The sequence below is a fragment of the Ictidomys tridecemlineatus genome, chromosome 4 (genome assembly GCF_052094955.1).
Source record: "Ictidomys tridecemlineatus isolate mIctTri1 chromosome 4, mIctTri1.hap1, whole genome shotgun sequence".
Lineage (NCBI taxonomy): Eukaryota > Metazoa > Chordata > Mammalia > Rodentia > Sciuridae > Ictidomys > Ictidomys tridecemlineatus.
In genome coordinates, this window is record NC_135480.1 from 112,854,915 (window position 1) to 112,879,066 (window position 24,152).

The following is a 24,152-nucleotide window of genomic DNA, read 5'->3' on the forward strand; positions in this document are numbered from 1 at the left end:
TATGGCAATTTTATTTGCCCTGAAATTTACTTTTTCTGATATTAATACAGTCACTCCTGCCTTCCTTTCGTTAATGTTTGCATTGCATAACTTTGATCCTTTTTCTCTCAACTTGTATATACCTATATATAAGTTTGAAGTGAATTTCTTTTAGATAGCATATAATCAATCGGATCATTTTTATTTAATCCAGTCTCTGTCTTTAAATTGGTATATTTAGATAATTAAATTCAATACATGTATTGATATGTTATAGTTTAAGTTTGCATTTTTTAAAAATTTTATTTTTATTTTATTCTGTTTGCTTTTTTAATTTCACTATTTTCTTTTTCACGCCTTGTAGTTTACTTTATTTCTATAATTCTGTTTTGATTTATGTATGTTATTTTTAAGTTCTACATCTTCATATAGATTTTTTAGTGATTACTTTAAGCCTTACATTGTATAATTATTACTTATCACAGTCTCCTAGTATTTTCATTTCATCATTTTGAGTGAAGTATAGAAATATTGTTTTCCTTTAAATAATTTTGCTCTCTCCCACATATAACATAGATATTTAAATATTTCCTCTACATATATTTAGAACTACATTGGCAGCATTATAATTTTTGCATCAACATAATGTCAAACATAATTTGGAAAACTCAAGAGGAAAAGAAATATTATACTTACTAATATTTTTGGTTACCATTTTTTTCTTCTTATGTTCCAAATTTCCTTCTTTTATTGTTTCCTTTTTTCTAGAAACTTCATTTAGTCAAAGTTTCAGGTATGTTTGCTAGCAACTAATTATCTTAATTTTCCATCATCTAAAAATGTCCTGAGTGAAAATGTATTTTCATTGAGGAAAGGATTCTGGGTTGATGGTCTTGTCCTCCAGAGTTTGAAAGGTATTGTGACAATTCTTTAATAGACTCCACAGTTTCTAGTAAGAAATGTGCCATAAGTTGAATTATTTCAACACAATAGGCAATGTATCCTCTCATGTTTCACTGCATTCAATATATTTTCTTTTTCTTTAGTTTTTAAAATTAATTATGATTTGCCTTGGAATTGATTCCTTTGGGTTAATCCTGTTTGGGGTTTTTCTTGAGTCTGCAGATTTATGTTTCTTCAAAACTGGGAAATTTTTAATCAGCATTTTCTCAAGTACTTTTCCAGGCCTACTCTCTTTCTCCTGTTCCCCAAGACTCTGATGACATGAATGTTAGCTCTTTGGTTATCATCTAACACATCGCTCTGGTCTGTTCTTTTTATTCTTCAGCCTATTTTCTGTTTGTTGTTCTGACTGGGTTATTTCTATTCACTAATTGTCTTCTCTGTCTGCCTCCCTCCCCATCTTGCTATTGAATTCATCTACCAAGTGTTGTTTTTTTTTTTTAAATTTTAGTTACTATATTTTTCAGTTCTAAAATTTGCACTTGGTTTTTATACATCTTCTGCTTCTTTGCTAAGACTCTGTATTTCTTTGTAGAGGCTTTACATTTTTAAATTTGTCTCAGGCATATTTGTAATTTCTTGTTGACACATTTAAAAGGCATTTTGCTCTATTTTGATTCTTTTACAAACTTTCATGATACATGGCACTTTGGAGAATTGTCTTTTAATGTCAATAGAGCAAATTTAGTGACAGGCTTCCATTATAAAAACATTAGTTACACAAATGACATAGATTTTGAATATACCTAAAATTTTTTTTTGGAGAATAAAGCTAGTATGTCTGATTAAAACCTGCAGAAATTAGTTTCTAAGCTAATAAATAGACAATAAGTTTAAATATGAAGTCTATTTTTTTTAAAAAAAATAATAATTGCATATCAGTTGTACATTTGAAGCACTTTCAGGTAAGATCATTACTTCTAAAAAATAATTAACAATGATTCATGCTTCCTGGTGGATAACCATAGCTATAACATTTTTACCATGGTGGCTTTATAATTTGTCATGTAATTCTAACATCTCTGTCATTTTGATGTTGGCATCTATTGTTTTTGCCTTTTTCCCAATGAACTTTCAGATCTTCTTGGTTTTGAGTACAACCAGTAATTTTCAATTGAAATCTGGATGTTTCTGTGTTGTAGTCTGGCTGATGTTTAAATCTTCTATTTTTGCTGGCTTTTCTGACACCACTCTATCAGTGGGAGAGAAGCACTGCCTCATTACTACCAGGTTGAGATAGAAGTCCAGGTTCCCTGCCAAGTCTCCATTGACACCTGAGGGAAGGTAACCCACATGACCTCTGCACAGGAAGTTCCCATTTCTGATGCAGTCTTTGCTGACAGTGGGGTTGCTTCATTACCACTAGTGACAGTGAAGATCCTGACTCTCCTCTAGGCCTCCTCTGACAGTCTCCTAATGGAGAGAAGGCAGAAAGGCATTGTTTCTGCTGGGTGGCAGTGGAAGTTTAGACTCCTAACATGATCTCAATGACAGTAGTCGGGGACAGGGCTTGTTCCAGCTGCTGGAGATGAAAGTCTCGTCTCTCTACTTGGCTTTCAATGATGTCACTATGGCAGAGGTTTTGAGACACCTCATTACAGTTGCAAGAGTGGATGTCTAAGTTCCTTACTCTCCCTGTGCTGCTGAGGGTGTGGAATGACACCAACGTTTTGTGTGGGTGGTGGGTTTGGGCTGGAGTGTAGTGAAAGTTTTCTATCCTTCTGAGCTGCCCCTTTCCTGGTCCTCTGGCCAGGCAGAGCCCCTTTTGTTGGGACTATTTTTGGTCTGCACCTGTTGGCATTTCCAGGTTTCTGGCTTCTTCAGCTCCAGGTCTGGAATAGAAGGGGCAAAACAAAACAGTGGGCACTCATTCCCCTGATTCCAAGGTCATCTTCTTCTCTCTACCATTTAGAGTCTACTTGTGATCATTTTATTTATATATAGTGTCCAGGGGTTTTATTTGCACTTACCAGAGAGAATAGGGAAAAGTACATCTACTCCATTTTCCTAAAAGCAGAAGTCTGCACTTACTTAAAACATTTTTAAATTGACAAATAATAATTGCTTATAATTTTTGGGGGTACAATATGTTTTTTGATATATGTTAACATTGTGGGATGATTAAGTCAAGCTAATTATTATATCTACTACTTGAAGTACTTCTCATTTTTTGTAGTGAGGACATTTAAAATTATTCTTTTAGCAATTTTGAAATGTACATTACTATTAGCTTACGGTCATCTTACTGTTCAATAAATTTTGGAAACTTTTTCCTCCTAACTGGAATTTTGAACATTTTGACTTCTTCCCATTCTCTACCCCATCCCAGTTTCTGGTAACCACTATTCTACTCTCTACAAGTTTGACTTTTTAAGATTATACACGTAGATGTAATTATATACTATTTGTCTTTCTGTACCTTAATTTCCCTTAGCATAATTTCTTCTAGGCTCATTTGTGTTATCATAGATAATAGAATTTTCTTCTTTTTTAAAGACTGAGTAGTGTCTCTGGACTTTTCGTACTTTGTTTTGTCACCCTGTTCAAGTAAAAGCCTGACTCACACAGGTAAGTATAACACAGTCGTGAGCTGCTTAATAATAGGGATGCATCCTGAGAAATGTGCCTTTAGTTGATCTCATTGTCATATGAACTTCATAGAGTTTATTCATACAAAACTAGATGGTATAGGCCAATTGCTTAATATGGATCTGGATGAAGTCATAATCTAGTAACACAGGAGTTCATTATCATGAACAAGTATTATGTACCTTACATAATTGTATATATTATGCTTTTATATGACTGGCAGTACAATAGGCTTATTATACCAGCCTCACCACAAACACATTAGCAATGCTCTATCACATAATGATGGCTACAACATCACTGGGTGACAGGAATTTTCCAGCTCCCTTATAATCTTATGGTTCCACTATCACATATCTGATATTGACCAAAATGTCATTGTTTGGCATGTGAATGTAGATGAAAAAGGCAAAATTTTTAACAACAGAAATTTTTAAAGTTTGTTTTGTAGTTGTAGATGGACAACATGTCTTCATTTTGTTTCATTTTTATGTGGTGCTAAGGATCGAACCCAGTGCCCCATACATGCTAGGAAAGTGCTCTGCCACTGAGCGACAGCCTCAGTCATACAACAGAACTTTCAATACCAAGATATTTGCCCTAAGAAAAAAGATATTTGTCCTTTGATTCATTGTTTTCCTCCCTTAAATTTGTCTCTTCCTCTCTCTCAAGACAACCAGATAAGTATTTAATTTGTCTAGAACATGAACTTTTTTTATTAAGTGGGGATGATATATTTCTGTCCTTCTGCCTTTTCTGACAACCTGAGCTTTTTCTATATCTCTCTCCAACACACCCCTATTTCAAGCTGCATCTTATTCTTGAGCAATATAATTCCATAAATTTTGAAAATAATGTCAACCAATAACTTAAAACATTCACTTTGCTTTAATATTATCAGATATATATGCACATATATAATTGGTTGCAAATTTATCTATGCATTTCAGTAATTTTATTACTGTACTTTTGGTTTAATCCCTTAGTAACTAAATAGACAAAATCATTTGGTAAACAAAGATCACTTTGCCTAGCATTTATAAATATACCAGTGATGATTAATATGATTTAGCAAGTATCTATTGAGCAATTGTTATGTGCCAGGTAGTGAAGGCACAATTGAAAGGACATGAATTCAAGAGATGTGAAGCATTGAGGGAAGATGGCAATGGTGACATCATCATTTAAATATCTCCAAATCTCTCCTCACTCTAAAATGAGACAAAGCTATAGAATAGAAAAATTTAAAATCATGGGCAACATCTATTTAATTATATATAATCCAACAAGCCACCAAGATACAAGCAGGTGAGGATAAAATCTGCCTTTATAGCTAAAAAATCCAGGTGGCATTATCATCTATGTGGAAGCAGAGAATCAACATAGGGGCATCTGATGAGCCAGAGGAGAGTAGAACCTCACGTCACTAAAAGGTACACATTGAAAATTTTAGCATATTTACCTGAGACAGCAGCCCAGGATGAGAGAGGTTTGTGCAGACTCTGATTCATGAGTAAACTCAAGGGGCTTACAATGACCCCAAAGATATCCATGTCCTAATCCTCAAAATTTGCAAATATGTTATATTATATTGCAAAAAGGGACTTTGCTATTTAAGGGTATGTGGGTCCAATTTAGACATGTGAATTCTGCCCTAGAACTTCCAAAAGGAAATACAGCCTTGCCAACTATACTTGGTTTTAGCCAAGTGAGGCCAATCTCAGATTTCTGGCTTACTGAATGTGAGTTAATATGCTAATGTTATGTAAGCCACTAAGTTTGTGATGATTTGTTACAAACAGCAGTAAAACAAGAGCTCAAGATCTGAAGATTTTGGAGTAAGTTTGCTCTTGTGAACTCTGGAAACCAAAAAATCAAATATCTCTTTAACCATGAAGTTCCTTACTGGGAGATAATGGTAGGAGAAGAATCCAAATTGAGCAAGACAAAGATAATAGAAGCAAAAGAACAAGAAGAACTTGATTAAAAGTTGTGAGAGCAACTATTCTGGTCTGCATCTCCATCCCCAAAGTGGATAAAAATTCTTTCACTAGGAATTCCTAGCAAGAGACTAGGAATACAGAGGTGTTAGCTTTCTGTTGCTATAACAAATACTTGAGAAAATAAACTTATAAAGAGAAAAAGTTTTATTTTGGCTTTGTTTCTAAGATTCCAGTCCATGATCAATCAGCATCATTGCTATTGGACCAGTCAACACATCATAGTAGCACATGGCAAACTGCTCACTTTATGGCCAGGGAGTAAAAAATAGGAAGGACTGGGGTTCCACTATGCTCTTCAATAGCATGACCCCAATGGCCTAAATACCTCCCCCTAGACTCTACCTCTTAAAGTTCTACAACCTCCCAATAGCACCATGGGCTGGGGACCAAGCCTTTTATACATGGGCCTTTGGGGGACATTTCCAGATCCAAATTACATCAATAGATAAATGCCACATTAAATTACCATAAGAAATAAGAGAATAAGGAGTTCGGAGACATCCCTACAGTTAATGAAGGAACACCAGAAGGATGTGCCCATGGACAGATAAAATTTTTAATCTAATATTTTAAATGATAAAATCTACAAAATGAAAATTTAAACATAATTAGGAAAAGTTAGAAATGTAGTGATTGGAGGAAAGGAGATATGAAACTAATTTGAAAAAGCAGACTTAGATAAAAGAAAATAATTTTCAGGTGAAGCAGAGCGCACGGTGTGAGCATCACACCACACACAGGCCCTGGCCGGCAGCCTCCTCTTGCTCCCCAGTGCCAGGTCCTCTGCCACCAGCAGTCCAGGTTGTCCTCCTTGGCCTCTGTTGTGGAGGGAGAGGGAGCCTCCACCCCAACCCACATATAAGGAGACTGAAATGCCTCGCTGCATAGAGGAGAGCAATGAAGAGGACTGAGAAGACAAAGAGGAGGAAGCCAAGGAGAACGAAAAAGAGTCTCACTGTGGAAGGCAAGAGGGAAAAGAAAAAAGTGGAAGGTTGACAATGCAAGTGTCTTCCTTAAAAAGTGAGCCGTTTGCAATTGCACAAGGAAGGGGTCAGAAAACTTGTGAAATTGAAAGGTTACATTTCTTTCTGAGTAACAACAACAACAAAAACAGATTAACTTAGAAATCCATAAAACTGCTTTGCAACAGACCAGCCACAGTGTCCTCCTCATTAAAGAAGAGTGGGTCAGTTCAGTGGGAAAAGGACATCTGAAAGTACATTTGAAAAAGGGAATATCCGGTATTACAAGAAAAGGGGAGGGAGGAAGAAATGTGGAAAAAAAATTTAGAAATGCCTTGTTAAAGAACATCTGCAAGGTTCTTGATTCTGAGAGATCAGGGGTAAATAATGAACTAGTGAAGAGGATCTTGAATTTCTCAATGCATCCAAAACCTTCCACGGAACCATTGCCAAAATCTAAAACAAAAAATAAACATGAAAACAAAACAAACGAAAACTAGCAAAGGCAGTAAAAAGGAATGGGACAGTTAACAGTTCTGGAATGGCAAGGAAGGTGAAGCAAACCAAATGCCTTGACATTCTGTCAGATGGATCTAGTAGAGATGAAGACATAAAGAAAAACGAGGAGGAATCCTCGGGTAATGAAGATAAAGAAAGTGAAGAGGAGGCCCCCAAAAGATGTCTAAAACAGAAAGAAAAACTAAACAGAAAGCTACTTCTAAAAGTAAAAAGTATGTAAAAAGCACGAATGTTAAGAAGGCAGATAATAGCACTACTAAGAAGAATCCAAAGAGCTCCAGAAAAGAAAGTGAATCTGAGCATAGTTCAGATCATGAGACTTTAATATATATATAAAAAAAGAAGAAACCACCTCGGATGAAGAGTTAAAAGAAACAGCAAAGAAATTATTGGTCAATACTAACCTGGAGGAACTCGCAATGAAGTGCATTTTCAAATAGGCATATAAAAATTATCCTGCTTCTGATTTAACTGAGAGACTTCATACAAAAACAATTGTAAAATAGCTAATTTCTTGATACAGGACAGAGACAGATAACTTGTTTCCATAGATTTCAAGATCTGATTTATACTAGTAAAGGGAATGTATTTCCTTTTCTAAATCCTCATTAAGCATTGGGTTGGTAGGCCTTACTTCTGACATTTTTATCTCGAGTGTTACATAAATTTGAGTTTGCCAATTTAAATTGCATTTCTATGTGGTTTTTAGTTTAAACTCTTGCATGGCAATAATTATTCCTTGCTTTTACAACTGTATTTTGTACATTTAGGATTTAATTATTTAAGGTCCCTGAACTGTCATGGGTTTTAGTGCACTTAATATTAGCTTGCTTGGGACATACTTTTAATCAAGTAGAACAAAATTATTATAGCCAGCTTTATACCTGCAGAGACTTGCAGTATTTACTACCCGAGATGTTTTGAATACACATCTCTTCTGTCAGCATGTAAACTCCGTGGCAGTGTGCTCATCATGTTAACAAGCTACAGCCGGACAGGTAACTGAATTGGCACTTTTCTCCTGCATGTGTATATATGTCAAATTGTCAGCATGACAGAAATGACAGATGTTATTTTTGTATTTTTAAAAACCTTTTTACTGTATATAAAGATTTTTAAATTTTTTCTTTTGTTCAGTTTTGATCAGTTTCCAAACTCAATGTGGGTAGGTATCTTTACACTTATAACTATGAAATGCTAGTGCTCAGCCAGATGGTATGACAGAGCAGTGAAAGTCAGAATTCAGTGATAGGAACAATGAAGGAACTGTTTAGTTCTGCTTTGCCTGGAAAGCATCATCCATTTGTAGTTTGTTAACTCTACAAAAGTGTCTGTAGATATATTTTATATTAAGGACAGATCAAAATCAACATGTCAAAGCATCAAAAAATTGGGGGGAAGAGATGGGATTCAGTATAAGCACATTTGATTTGACTAAGTGAACTGATTTTTATTAACTCCTTTTGACCATATAAAATGCTGATATTTCAGGAAGCCAAGCCACTTTCATAATGATGATAAAACTACTAGATATAATGCTAGAAGGTAATGTATATATAGGTAATACCAGATGTCTCTAACAAAGAATTTTTCAAAAATAATATTTTTAACTTTAAAGAAATTTAAAAATCAGGGCTCTTGGATTATAAATTTTGGTCAATCAAGATCCATAGGCTTTCCCACCCTGCCCCTATGGTACTAAGGATGGAACCTAGGGGTGCTCTACCACTGAGCTGCATTCCCAGCCTTTTTTATTTTGAGACAAGATTATCTTAAGTTGCTCAAGCTGACCTCAAACTTGCAATCCTCCTGCCTCAGCCTCCTGAGTAGCTGGGATTACAGGTGGGCATCCTTGTACCTGGTCCACTCCTGAATTATAAAACTAAATTTTGACTTTTAAATTGACTGTTTTAATCAATTTAAAATAAAACATGCTGCCTATGATAAAATCAGATATTTGATATACCAATTAGTACAAGAATTAAAACCAAGAATCAATAAATGGGATGGAATCAAACTAAAAAGTTTCTTCTCAGCAAAAGAGACAATCTGTGAGGTGAATAGAGAGACTACATCCTGGGAGCAAATTTTTACCCCTCACACATCAGATGGAGCACTAATCTCTAGGGTATATAAAGAACTCAAAAAGCTAAGCACCGAAAAAACAAATAACCAAATCAACGAATAGGCCAAGGACCTGAACAGACATTTCTCAGAAGAGGATATACAATCAATCAACAAATATATGAAAAAATGCTCATCATCTTTAGCAGTCAGAGAAAAGAAAATCAAAACTACTCTAAGATATCATCTCACTCCAGTCAGAATGGCAGCTATTATGAAGACAAACAACAATAAGTGTTGGCGAGGATATGGGGAAAAAGGTACACTCATACATTGCTGGTGAGACTACAAATTGTTGTACCCAATATGGAAAGCAATATGAAGATTCCTTGGAAATCTGGGAATGGAACCACCATTTGACCCAGCTATCCCTATCCTCAGACTATACCCAAAGGACTTGAAAACAGCATACTACAGGGACACAGCCACATCGATATTTATAGCAGCACAATTCACAATAGCTAAACTGTGGAGCCAACCTAGATGCCCTTCAGGGGATGAATGGATAAAAAAATGTGGCATATATACACAATGGAATTTTACTCAGCAATAAAAGAGATTAAAATCATGGCATTTGCAGGTAAATGGATGGAGTTGGAGAAGATAATGCTAAGTGAAGTTAGCCAATCCCAAATAACCAAGTGCCAAATGTTTTCTGTGATATAAGGAGGCTGACTCATAGTGGAGCAGGGAGGGGGAGTATGGGAGGAATAGATGAATTCTAGATAGGGAAGATCGGGGGTAGGGAAAGGGAGGAGGCAGGGGATTAGCAAGGATGGTGGAATGTGATGGACTTCATTATCCTACATACATGTTTGAAGACACAAATTGGGTGTTAACCTACTTTAAATACAAACAGAGATATGAAAAATTATGGTATATATGTGTAATAAGAATTATAATGCAAAAAAACAAAGTACATGTATAAAGACATGAATTGATCTGAACATACTTTATATACAAAGGTATGAAAAATTGTGCTCTATATATGTAATAAGATTGTAATGCATTCCACTGTCTTGTATTTAAAAAAATAAAGTCAATTAAATAAAAAAGGAATTGTAATGCAAAAAAACCAAAGTACTTATATAAAGGCACGAATTGGTGTGATATGAAAAATTGTACTGTATATGTGTAATAAGAATTGTAATGCATTCTGCTGTCATGTATTTAAAAATATAATCAATAAAACTAACTAAATAATGATAGTTTGAGTTCTTTTTCTATTAATATCCCTTTAATTTCTTTCATCTATCAAATTGCTCTGGCTAGAGTTATAAGAACTATGTTGAATAGAAGTGGTGAAAGGGTGCTATATTTTGTTAAATGCTTTCTCTGCATCATTTGATATAATCATATGATTCTTATCTTTCTGTCTATTGATATGATGAATTACGTTTATTGATTTCCATATGTTGAACCAACTTTGCATCCCTGGGATGAAACCCACTTGATTACAGTGAGCTATTTTTAAAATATATTTTGGTATGCGATTTTTCCAGAATTTTAATGAGAATTTTTTCATCTATGTTCATCAGGGATATTAGTCTAAATTTTTCTTTTCTTGATGTTTCTCTGTCTGGTTTTGGTATCCAGGTAATACTAGCCTTGTAAAATGAGTTTGGAAGGGTTTCCTCCTTTTCTATTTTATGAAACAATTTGAGTAGCATTGGTATTAATTCTTCTTTGTAGGTCTTATAGAACCCTGATGAGAATCTGTCTGGTCCCAGGCTTTTCTTGGTTGGTAGGTCTTTGATAGCATCTTCTACTTCCTTGCTTGAAATTGGTCTGTTTAAATTGTGTTTGTCCTCCTGGTTCAGTTTGGGTTGATTATATGCCTCTAGAAATTTTTCAGTGTCTTCAAGTTTTTCTATTTTACTAGAGTATATATTTTCAAAATAGTTTCTAATTGTCTTCTGTATGTCAATAGTGTCTGTCATGATATTTCCTTTTTCATTGCAAATTTTAGTAATTTGAGTTTTCTCTCTTTTCATTAAGGTGGCTAAAGGTTTGTTAATTTTATTTATTTTTTCAAAGAACAGCTTTTTTATTTTTTCAATTTTTTGAATTTTTAAAATTCAATTTCAATGATTTCATCCCTGATTTTAATTATTTCCTGTCTTCTACTACTTTTGGTGTTGTTTTGTTTTTCTTTTTCTAGGGCTTTTGAGATGTAATGTCAGGTCATTTATTTGTTGACTATTTCTTCTTTTAATGAATGAGCTTAATGCAATGAACTCTCCTCTTAGCACTGCCTTCACAGTATCCCAGAGATTTTGATATGTTGTATCAGAGTTCTCATTTACCTCTAAGAATTTTTTATCTCTTCCCTCATGTCTTCTATTATCCATATGTCACTCAATAGCATATTATTTAGTCTCCAGGTGTTGGAGTAGCTTCTATTTTTTATTTTATCATTGATATCTAATTTCATTCCATCATAGTCAGATAGAATGCAGGGTTGTATCTCCATTTTTTTTTTTTATAATTTGCTAAGACTTGCTTTGTGGCACAACATATGGTCTATTTTGGAGAAGGATCCATGTGCTGCTAAGAAGAAAGTGTATTCGCTCATTGATGCATGGAATATTCTATATATGTCTGTTAGTCTAAATTAGTGATTGTTTTATTGAGTTCTATAGTTTCTTTGTTTGGTTTTTGTTTGAAAGATCTATCCAGGGTGAGAGAGGTGTGTTGCAGTCACCTAGTATTATTGTATTGTGCTCTGTTTGATTCTTGAAGTTGAGAGGGTTTGTTTGGTATATATAGATGCCTCATTGTTTGGGGCATAGATATATGATTTTTATGATTATTAGATGATGATATTTATGATTATTAGGTCTTGGTAATGTATGATTCCTTTGAGTAGTATGAAATGTTCTTCTTTATCCCTTTTCACTAACTTTGGTTTGAAGTCCACTTTAACTGATATGATGGTAACACCTGCTTGTTTACATGGTCCATGTAAGTGATATGTTTTTTAACATACTTTCACCTTCAGTCTGTGGATGTCTTTTCCTGTGAGATGAGTCTCTTGAAGGCAGCATATTGTTGGATCTTTTTTAAAAAAAATCCAATCTGCCAGTCTATGTCTTTTAATTGATGAGTTTAGGCCATTCACACTCAGGGTTATTATTGAAATATGTTTTGTATTCCCAGTAATTTTGGTTTGTTTTTGGTTTTTAACTTGACTTGGTTTCTCCTTTGATTGGGCTTTTCTTTATTGTAGTTCCTCCCTTTGCAGATTTTCATTGTTGTTTTTTATTTCCTCCTCATGGAGCATTTTGCCAAGAATGTTCTGTAGTGCAGGCTTTCTCACTGTAAACTCTTTTTAACTTTTGCTTATCATGGAAGTTTTTTATTTTGTCATCAACTCTGAAGCTTAATTTTGCTGGATATAAGATTCTTGGTTGGCATCCATTTTCTTTCAGAGCTTAGTATATGTTCTTCCAGGATCTCCTGGCCTTGAGGGTCTGGGTTAAAAAATCTGCTGAGATCTGAATTGGTTTCCCCCTATATTTCATTAATTTGTGCCTTGGTGTAAATCTGTTATAATTTTGTACATTTGTTGTCCTGTAAGCCTCTTGTATTTGTTTTTCCAATTCATTCTTCATGTTTGGGAAATTTTATGATATTATTTCATTGAAGAGATTGTGCATTCCTTTGCTTTCTCTATACCGATAAATATTAGATTTGGTCTTTTGATGTTATCCCATAATTTTTGGATGTTCTGTTCATGGTTTCTTATTATCTTCACTGTGTGGTCAACTTTATTTTCAAGATTGTATATTTTTTCTTTGTTGTCTGAGGTTCTGTCTTCCAAGTGATCTAGTCTGTTGGTGATGCTTTCTGTTTAATTTTTGTTTGTTTATTGTTTCCTTCATTTCAAGGATTTCTGTTTGTTTATTTTTCAAAATCTCTATCTCTTTCTTGAAGTAATCTTTTGCTACCTGTATTTGCTCTCTTTAATTATGTACATTATGAACTCCTTCTCTGGCATTTCATTTATTGCGCTGTCAATGGATAGTATTTTATTTTAGGATCTTGGTTTGTTTGGGCAATTTTCCTTCCTTGTTTTTTCATGTTGTCAATGTGTCTTCCTCTCTTACAGTGCAGATCTGAAGTACTGCAGTTTCTACTTATAATCTTGTAGTGTTCCTGCAGGTTATAAATACCTCACCTTTAAGAGGGGGAGATCAATTTTTATAGCACCCAATGCAACAAATATCAGCCATAAATCAATTAGCCTCTATTTAGACACTTACAGTTTTGCCACTATACACAGAAATGACAAGTATGGTTATCTTCTACCATATAGTGAGTAGGTTTGCATAAGGGTTTACAGTTTCTCATGGCGGACAGAGAGAGAAGGCAGGGGTAAGATGTGATGTTTATGAGGTACGATGTAAGAATATAGAGGTATTAGATTATAGGATGAGTGAAACGGGAATCAAAACAAGTTGACTGTCATCAGGAGGAAAAAAAGGAGAGACAATCCCATGCAAGGCTCCTTGATGCCTCTGAAACAGGATGGTGACTGTTAGCACACCTAGTACAGATACCTTTGATGCAACAGGGTCCACAGAGGCATTGATGATGGTCTTCCAGGTCCTGATTGTTGTCTCTAGATGGAAGCGGCCACATTCCAAGTTGGTGGTGGCAGTAGCGTCAAGCCTGTAGGTACCTTGCTGTTGGGCTTCCAGGCCTTAGTCAGTGTCCCAAGATGGAATCTGCCCCAATTAAATGTGCTGGAGGTGGCAGCGGAGGTAACCCAAGATAGTGGGGGAGGTATCCCCAGATGGAGGCAACCGCTTTCAGAGATGGGGCTGGAAGAATGGGCTGTGTGATGGCATTGGGCAGCCTATTTGGTGATGGCACACTATGGCATGCAGTGCTGCAACAGGCAGCTGCCTCCTGGCCCTGTCCATTGTCCCACAGTGGAGATTACCATGTCAGAAGGTCTATGGCAGAGGCTGCAGTGTCCCAATATGGAGGGGGTTTGGGTGCAGCCACACATTGGTATGTAGGGAACTCTCTGTGAGGGTGCAGGGTTCCTGGCTCTACATGGGCTTAGGGGTTCCAGTCCAGGCTCCAGGTGAGGTGGCACCCGCGGGTGCTGTTTAGGTTTTTTATATCTTACTGATTCAATTTTGTCAAGTTGTATGTATCTAGGAATGTATCCATTTCTTTTAGATTTTCCAATTTGTTGGAGTATAAGTTTTCAAAATAGTCCCTAATGATTCTCTGGATTGCTTTGACGTCTGTGGTGATTTATTGTTTTTCATCTATAATTTTATTAATTTGGATTAGTTTGGCTAAGGGATTATCAATCATATCTTTTCAATGAGCCAACTCTTCATTTCATTGATCCTTTATATCTTTTTTCATTCTCAATTTCATTAATTGCAGCTCTAATCTTATTATTTCTTTTTACTGATTTTGGAATTGGTTTGTCCTTTTTCAAGATGCATCTTGAGATGCATCATTAGGTAGTTTATCTGGATCTTTCTGATTTTATTTTTAATTCTGACACTTCATTTTATAACTAACTACCTTCATAGTGTTCCAGAGGTTCTGGCATGTTGTATCCCTATTCTTATTTGATTCTAAGAATTTTTAAAATCTCCCCTTATTTCTTCTATTACCCATTCATCATTCAAAAGTTATTATTTAATCTCCATATGTTTCCATATTTTCTGTGGATTTGTTTGTTTTTAATGCTGATTTCTAATTCATTGCACTATGATATAGTAAGATGCAAGAAATATAATTTCTTTTTGTATTTGCTAAGAGTTGCTTTGTATCCTAAAATATAATTTATTTTGGAGAAGTTTCCATGGATTGTGAGAGAAAAGTATATTTGGCTGTTGGATGAAATATTCTATCAATGTCTGTTAAGTGTATTTGTTCTATAATATTTTCCAGGTCCAAAGAGTTTTTATTGAGTTTATATTTGGATGACCTATCAGTGAGAGGTGTGTTGAAATCACCCTGTTTTATGGTACTGGAGTCTATCTGAGCCTTTAAATTGAGTAGTGTCTCTTTTATGTAATTAGGTGCACCAACATTTGGGTCATAAGTATTTATTATTGTTTTCTCTTCTTTTTTGATTTTTCCCTTTACCAGTATAGAGAGAATTTGTCTTTAATTTTTGGCTTGATTTCTGCTTTGAGAATAGTTACTACTGCTTGTGTTTGGGCTCTATTTGCATGGTATATTAATTTCCATCCTTTTTTTTCAGCCTATCACTCTCTTTGCCTGTAAGGTAAGTCTCTTGCAAATAACACATAGTTGGATGTTGTTTTCTGATCCATTCTACCAGACCATGTATTTTAACTGGAGAGTTAAGACCATTTACATTCAATATTATTATAGAGAGATATTTAGTAATCCTGCATTTTGATTTGTTTCTAATGTTCAATTTGATCACATTTCTCATTTGTTTAGCTATTTTTTAAAGTAAGTTCTGTAGTGCTTGGTTAATAGTCACGAATTCTTTTAGTTTCTGCTTATCTTGGAAAGTGTTTATTTCTTCTTTGATTATTAAAGGATAGCTTTGCTGGATATAGTAAATCTTGGTTGAAAGTTATTTTCTTTCGGGACTTGGAACATATCATTCCAAGCCCTCCTGGCTTTAAGGGTTTGTTCTGAGAAATCAGATGTAATTCTAATTGGCTTGACTCTAACTGGTCATGACATTTTTCTCTTGAGGCTTTAAAAATTTATTCTTGTGCTATATGTTATGCATTTTAATTATAATGTGTCATGGAGAAGTTCTTTTTAAATTTATCTATTTATGAATTACCCTTTTATCTGGATCTCCATCTCATTTTCAAGGTTTGGAAATTTTTCTGTTATTATTTCCCTGGAGAAATTATCTTTTCTACTAACCTGCATCTCACAACCCTCTTTAGTTCCAGTGATTCTTCAATTTGATCTCTTAATGTTGTCCCAGAGCTCTTGTATATTATGATCATGGCTACTTATTTTCGTTTCTTTAATACTGTCTGAATGTTCAAGACTGGCCACTTTGTCTTCCAGCATTGAGATTCTGTCTTCAACATGGTCTACTATATAGAGTGACTTCCAAATCAACATTTCATTTGATTTATTGTGCCTTTGATTTCCAAGATTTTTATTTAGTTATTTTTAAATATCTCTATCTCCTTACTATATCCTGTACTGACTTCCTTAATACATTCAGTTGTTTTCTGTGTTCTCTTTGAATTTATTATTTTTATAACTTTAAAAAAATTCTTTATCTGATATTTCATACACTTCAATATCTTATGAGTCAGTTGCTAGTGAATTATGAACTTTAGGAGGCATTTTATTACCGTGTGTGTGTGTGTGTGTGTGTGTGTGTGTGTGTATTTCTATGTTGAATTTTATGCATCTGTTTCTATGGATTTCTCTTGCCAAAATGTCCTAGAGTGATCTAGATTAACACCCCCTCATAAGTGGGGTATCCACACCTCTCTCTGTTTTCGTCACAGTAGTGAATGTTCATGAGTGGGACCTGAGGACTCTCCCTAGCCATTCCTACTTGGGGCCTATTAGTTTGTCTTTATCTCTACTATTATTTGTATTAGTAAAGTTTAAGTGTTGTTAATTTGTGCGTGGAGCAAAGTGTATGATACTTTGGCTGAGTTTAGTTCATCAGTAGATTTTACCCTGTAAACTTTTAGTGTACCTGTATATTCCCACACCTCACATAAAAGGGTGAAGCATTAGCAGCAACTGATGCAAACAATATATAGCATTAAAATAAAGTACCTACTATGACATCAATAACACTAATTACCACAAAAACAGGAATGATGGGGGTTATAAACTGCCAACAGGAAAAAGAATAACTGTGAACTAGATCTGGCATTAAAGAAAAGAGCAGGTTTCAACTATGTCATCCACAGCACTATGTCACCCACAGCACTAACAATTGCAACAACATGAATGGGGATCAGGAGTGGTAAAAACACAATTCATTAATAGAAGAGAAAATTTGACAGGAAGGTAGAAAACAGTTTAAATGTTCAAAATGTTAACAGAGAGAATGCAGAAGAAATGTAGCAAGTGGTGGCTATAAAAAAAAAGAAAAAAAATAGAAAAAGCAAAGTAAAGAGAGAAAGTAAGAACAAGAGAATTTAAATGTTGGTTGGAGAAGAATGGAGAGAAAGAGAAACAAAAATAAAACAAAACAAAAATAAACAAACCCCAAACTCTAACTCTTGAAAGACAAGCAAAGGAAAAATAACTCTCCCAAAATAACACTAAAAATGAAGAACAAAAACCAAATATGTACATATGTCCACCAACCGATCAGCACAGTAAGAACACCAAAAAAGAAAACTAATAAAAAGAGGTTCTTAATGAAAAATGAAAGAATCGTCTACTGAGGTGGTCAAGAGAGTTGATCAGAATGATGGTCACCACCTATGCCCAGCTGTCCTTTCTGTTTTGTCTCGAGCTGTGTATTGAGGGGTGGGGGAGAGGGAGAGAGAGAATGCGCATGCGAGGGATGGGTGTTGTTAACACCTTCCTCTTTTTGCCTTGGTCACTGAGCTGAAATTGGAGTGGGTGGGCTAAAACTGAAGCTGGGGGACATAGCTCTCACCTTCCCTTTTCACCAGTGTAAGATAGGGTGGAAATGGAAATACTGTGGATTGGAGTTCTGTCTGCACAAACCAGATTCATTCCCAGGGTTTGACTGTTGCAGGTTTCCGTGAGGGGAGTTCCTGTGACTGGGGCTTAGTTAGGTCTAATCAGGCCTTACAGGCTTTGATGGTGGTATCTGCTCTGGAGAGATTAGGTCCACACACCACTAGGGCCAAGCAGATGCAGATCTCTGCTGGGAGTCTGGATCTCAGGAGCCTCCCAAGAATTCTACTCACTAAGAAGAACTAATCCTCCACACACTCTGCTGCCCATGAACACAGCCTTCCCAGGCTTATTCTCTGAAGCATTCATCATTGCCTGTTCAGTTTCCTGGTGTTTTTTATCTAGTCACATGAGCTTCCAGACTCAAAGGGAAAGCCAATTGGTTACTGCTTTATTTTTCTGACTTGGATTCCCCTGGGTACAATTCTCTTTGTGCTTGTTTCACTCATGTTATGCTAGGCACACCCTAGGCCACACACTAGGCACTTGCCATGACAGTATGGCAATGTTTTGTGTGGTCTTCTGGGCTCCCATAGAAGTAAGCTATGGGTGGCCAACTCAAGATAGCTCCCACTTCAGTTCTCCATTTGCCAGTTGAGAAATACAGAGCCCTTTTCAAACACCAGTTTTCTGCCAACCTAAGCCTTTGGATCCATTAAGCTTAGGTTGCTTTTCTGGTTCACAGTTTTTTTCCATACCAAATCTCTCTGTTGTATTTCTCTCTGTGATCTCTCTCGTCTATGGCGAATCAGCGCAACTGCTATAACTAGTTGGACTCCAATATACCCTTTCTTAGTCTTTGTTGAATGCACTCGGATTTCTGAGTCTCTAAGACGTTCTGACTGTTGAATTTTATTGAATTTCACTCACCTTGCTAAGAAGCAGTATTTCTGCTGCTTAAATCTTGAGCCACAGAATAACTGTAAACTTCCTCTAATCTGCCATCTTGAATTTCTAATTAATTTATAAGTACACTTGCCCCTCAATATCTGTGGAGTATTTGTTCCAGAACCCCAACACCAAGACCACAGATACCAAAATCCAAGATTCTCATGTCCCCTATATAAAATGGTACAGTATTTGTAAGTAACCTACACACATCCTCCCATATACATCATCTCTAGATTTCTTATACCTAATACAATGTAAATGTATGTAAATAATTGTTATGCTGCATTATTTAGAAAATAATTGGCCAGGAAACACTCTGTACATGATCAGCATAGCTATAGTTGTTCTTATCTGAATATTTTAAATCTATAGTTGGTTGAATCTATGAATAAGTAATCCATGGATGTTGAGTGGCAACTGTATATTACTTCATTTAGTCATCAATGAAAACTCCCTTAGGTAGCTATTATGAATTCCATTTAGAGTTTAGAGAGAGGCAAATAAACTTTTCTAAGACTACCTATCTCAGTTTGAGGTAGTAGGCGGCTGACAAAAAAATCTGCCTTCATAAAAGAGACCCAAGAGTGCTCTTCACGCCTTCTATCTCCAGGGAGGAAATGGCAAGAATTTTCCATCTATGAACCAGGAAGTGGTCCCTCATCAGATGCCAAGTATGCTGACACCTTGATCTCCGACTCTCCAGCCTCCATGGCTGTGACAAATAAACGTTGGTCCAGCTCACCTGGAATGTTCAGTGCTCACTCACAGCCTGAGTGCCTGTGCTAAAACATGGTAGATTCTGTTTTTCTGGAAACCTAGGGGTATTTTAGGAGCATTCAAAGGAATTCTCATTTCCCAGGCCCCACAGCATGCCATTTTTCCAAGCAGGTACTATAAAGAACGTGGTGACATTCGGTCTAAGGTACAAAAAACTAGACTCGAGTTATTTTGAACATGCTCCTCAGTGCTTCCTCTCCTACACAGCTGCCTCTTTCTTTTACACCCACGTGATGAAGAACACAGTACAAGTCTGTCCTAGTTCCTTTCTTGGGGCTCACTGTTTTGTACCCTAGCCTGAAAGTCTTTGACAGTGCCTTCTTGGAAAACTGGAATGCTGTGGCCTATGGAAGGAGGGTGGACCTGACTTTTATTCATTTATTCATATGCAGTGCTGAGAATTGAACCCAGTGCTTCACACATGCTGGGTCAGGGCTTTACTACTGAGCCACACCCCAGCAACACCCCTCCCCCTTTTTTGGAAAATTCAAGGGTCTATGAAATGCCGGAGGAAGGGAGGCATTCCATTTGTGCCAGTCTGAGAGGATGACTAATGAAGAACAATCAGAGCAGGAGTGGGAATGATCAGGAAGGCTTCCTTTAGGAGCTGAGTCGTATAAAGGATTGAGAGTGTTAGCTCACTTTCCTCCTATAAACAAAGATTCCAAGGTTATGCCAGAGGCCACTAGCCTATCCCCACCTATACAGCGCCCTTCACAGAAGCCACCACTCTTTCTGGGCTCAGCCTCCTTGGCTCCCACTACAGGCCTTTGGGGAAAGCTTGATATTAACTAACAAAAGGATCCTTTGAAAAGCTCAGGAGCCCAGAAAGAAAAGCACAGGTTGGACTCTTGATCTGCCTGCTTGGCTGTTGTGTAAGAGCTTCAGAGGAAGAGGAGTGGCCAGGGCAGGGTGGCTCACAGTGGCCACAGTCAGTCCTTGGCTGCAGACGAGCCAACTCTGCTGACAGGCCAGCCTCTCCCTCTGGTTTTCCTTAAGACTAGACAAAAGAAGAATAGAAAGCAGGAAAAAGGATAGAGGCCTCAAATAAAAATTAATTAACATTATCTATTTTTCTTTCTTTTTCTGAAGGTAATCTCTTAATCTCTTTTTCTGAAGGTAATCTCTTAATCTAAGCAAGCCCTTTGATCTACAACCAAAAAGGGTAGGGTCAGGAGGAATCCATCAAGTTCAAGTTCTGACCTATTAGATTTTCTTTTCTCAACAGCTCTTTGTGTGACAATCTCCCAGTGAAATACACTTTCTGATCAAAATGAGGCAGCTATGGCCAAGGTTATTCATCCCTGAGAGTTTTGACATGGAATGATTAGAAACTGAAGGGGCCTTGACATGTCAGGACATGAACTGCCAAGGGGAAAAGAGAGCTGCAATTGTTTCTCCACTGTATCCAAATAGATCTTTACCCTATCAATCACTGTATCTCTGTTCCCTATCATCTTCCACCCTTCTTTCTGCCTCAATCCAGTCACCATTTTAGGGATTGAGAAATCACAGACCTGACAGATTTTTATATCTTTCTGTCCCTTCTCCTATACAGTGAAGGTAGGGAAGTCTGCTATCTTGGCCTCCATCACTTTGCTCCCTTTCTCTGGGCAACTGCCATCTCTGTTTACATGGCCATTGTAAGAGTTGTCGGGTTCTTACCTGACCAAGACGTGCAAACAAAAATCTTATCCTCCGAGATTACTAAGTTTGAGACCCAAATAATTGAGGCCATTTTCTCTCTTATGGATAAAGCCATCAAATACAAAACAACAGAATGGTATTTTCCAGCAAATGACAAAACCCAATCCACTGCAAAAAAAAAAGAACAAGATGGAGAGGAAAAGGAAAATGCATTGGCAAAGCCTGGTCAACAGGAATCTGTTTCTTTTCACTGGGGGATCAAAAACAAGGACCAGTTAGAGGTGGTGGTGAGAGCACTAAGTGTAGGCTCTTCAGGAACAGACCTTCGATATATGAATCGATGGGCTTGGTGAGCTCCAATCCAGTCCAAAACTGGGGCTGTATAATTCTGAGAAGTGTAAAGGTAGGTTGGTACAGATTAATTTGAATAATAACAGCTTCCCTGGGAGGGAGAGGATGGTGGAAAGGAAGAACACTGAATAAGGATGCGAGAGAACTGAGCTAGAGCTAGAACAGTGAGTTAAGGTTGAAGTCTTTAACCTAAAAGCTGACATCAGCTAGAAATTTAGGAAAATGAAGAAATTGATCCCCCACAAAGTTAATTACCTCACAGTTTAGCAGCTGCTAAAGAAGCAGAGCCCAGATGTAAATTGTGATCTATGCGAGTCTGAGGTCCATGCTTAGCCATCATCTGGTAAAATTCCTTCTATAATAGATAAAGACGACAAGGCTTTGAGAGGCGAAGAGGGTAGAAAGAGCAAAAGACACCAAGATATTTTTACTAAAATAAGTTCTAGAACCACCAGAACTCAGCCAAATGTTCCTTTCAGGTTATTCATGGCTTCCTACAATAATCGGAAGAGGAAGGAGGTAGTCACGGAATGCCTACAAGGCTCAGAAAGAGCCTCCTCCCTCATTTGTGCCCCTGTCAACTCTGTAGTAATCTAAGAAGGATATTGACCAAGTATCACATGGAGTATGAGACATTTGGAAAATACAAATCCTCTTATTAAGAGAGTTGGAGCAATTATTTACTTGCCAACACAGGAGGGTAGGGCAGGATTAGTTTGAGCTCAAGGAATCAGGACAAAAATAAAGCTGTAATTATTATTATAATAATGATGATTGTTTATTAATCTGCAGATTCTCTACAGACATTACTCCACCCTCAAGTAGCTTACCGGTTATAATAGGGAATAAGCCAGTGCTAAAGGTGAGGATGGGAAGAAGAGAGGTAACTGGCACAGTGAGGAATAGAAGGTAGAAAACTAAGCTGGAGAAAATGCATGCTGATTTGCTAGTGGTGGAAGGCTGAGGATGGACTGACAGGCAAGATATTTTACATTAAATCAGACACTGTTTGTACTAAAAAAAGATTTTAGACACAATGGGGCTCAAATTTCTCACTTTCCTTTTAGAGACCGAAGACAGGACACGTTATGTGAACTGCCTCGGATCCTACAATTTATCAGAGGCAGAACTTGGACTAGAACTTGGATCTTTTTATACTTACTTCTGGTCAAGTAACAATCCACATGGGTGCTGGAGAAAGCAGCAGATGGGGAGAGGATAGAAAGAGCAAAAGAAGAGATGTCTGAATAGAGTCAAAGGAATCAGTCAGGAGGATGAAATGAACATCTCTGCTTTCCATCAATCTCACCCCCAAGCACTGCAAAAAAAAATAATAATAATGAGGACATAATTGTGAGGAACAGCTTTTTAATCATTATATCTGGAGTTGTTCCAAATCAAACTAGCCTGTGAGAGTGGCAGAGAGTTTATAGTGCACATTATATTGGCTCACTATAAGATAAGGAGGTATTACCATGAAGTCTTTTTTTTTTCAGAAGTAGTAGGAACTCATATAAATGAAGAAGAAAGCAAACGATCCTATTACTAAGTGCCTTCTACTCATTTGTATCTATTATGTGTTAATTTTAATAATTTCTCATTTAAATCTTGTAACTCCATCCATTTCACAAACATGTACTTGTGACCTAATATGTATCAGGCATTGTTAAGACTTGGAGGTTTAAAATTAAATAGACATGTCTTTGGCGCTTCCTTTTGGAGCTTCTGAATCAGTGGGTAAAATGAACAAAAATTTTGTAATTAATTATTTAATCATAATAGTGTTGAGGGCTATTGAGGAAAAATATGTCTCAAAATAACATCTTCTTAAATGAACAGCTGAGTTTGTATAGAAGGAATAGAGAAATCTCCAGGTCTTCAAAGCAAAGAAGAAAGTAAGAACAAGTTTAGAAAATATAAAGTGTCACTTCCTGGAATATATGGTAGAAATAGGGTAGAAAAACACAGGTTTCCATCTTAGTAACCATGACATAGATTGCAATGTCCATACTGGTTCAGAAAACAGGAATTTGGACGCTTCTACAGAGGTGAGGAGTAAAGACTAAGACCCTGATTTAATCCAGGCCACTCATAGGGTTATGCTATAAGTGAAAGGGAAAACTTTAAAAATAAATCTGCTGGCAGGTAAAGGGAAATGATGAGAACTCTTATTTTTTTCTTAGAGTTTTGGTGACGGGGAGTAAGTCTTCCTGAAAATTCATAACTACAGACTTTATGAAGGTCTGGGGCTTAAATATACATGACCTTGGGAACAATTAACAAAAACTGTGTTCCTAGGGTGATACCTTTGGAAAAAGCAAAGTCTAAATTTCCTGGAAGGACACAGGCTCTTCCTTTTCACCCTTATATAGTTATATTAAGATGTAATCCAGGCTTCCACAAATGAATCTCTATTAAAGATGAACTCACAATTCAGAATTATCATACAAACAATCAAGTCATCAAGAGAGAAAAATCATACCTAACCAATAACAAAATTAGTCACTTAATAACTTCAGGAATATTACAGGCTGAAAAATCCTATAAGTCATATATTAAATGATTAAAGGTACAAAATGAAGACTGAGAACAGGAGACAAATGATACTTTTTTGGGAAAGTGATAAATAAGAAATATAGTCATGGAGAATAAAATAATTTAAGTAGATTAGAGGGTATTAAAGAGAGAA

General features: G+C 36.3%; 1 pseudogene; it reads left to right on the forward strand.

Annotated features, from left to right (window-relative positions):
- LOC101973829 (protein DEK-like) overlaps nt 1-24,152 on the forward strand; it is an 83,419-nt pseudogene that overhangs the window by 7,672 nt on the left and 51,595 nt on the right.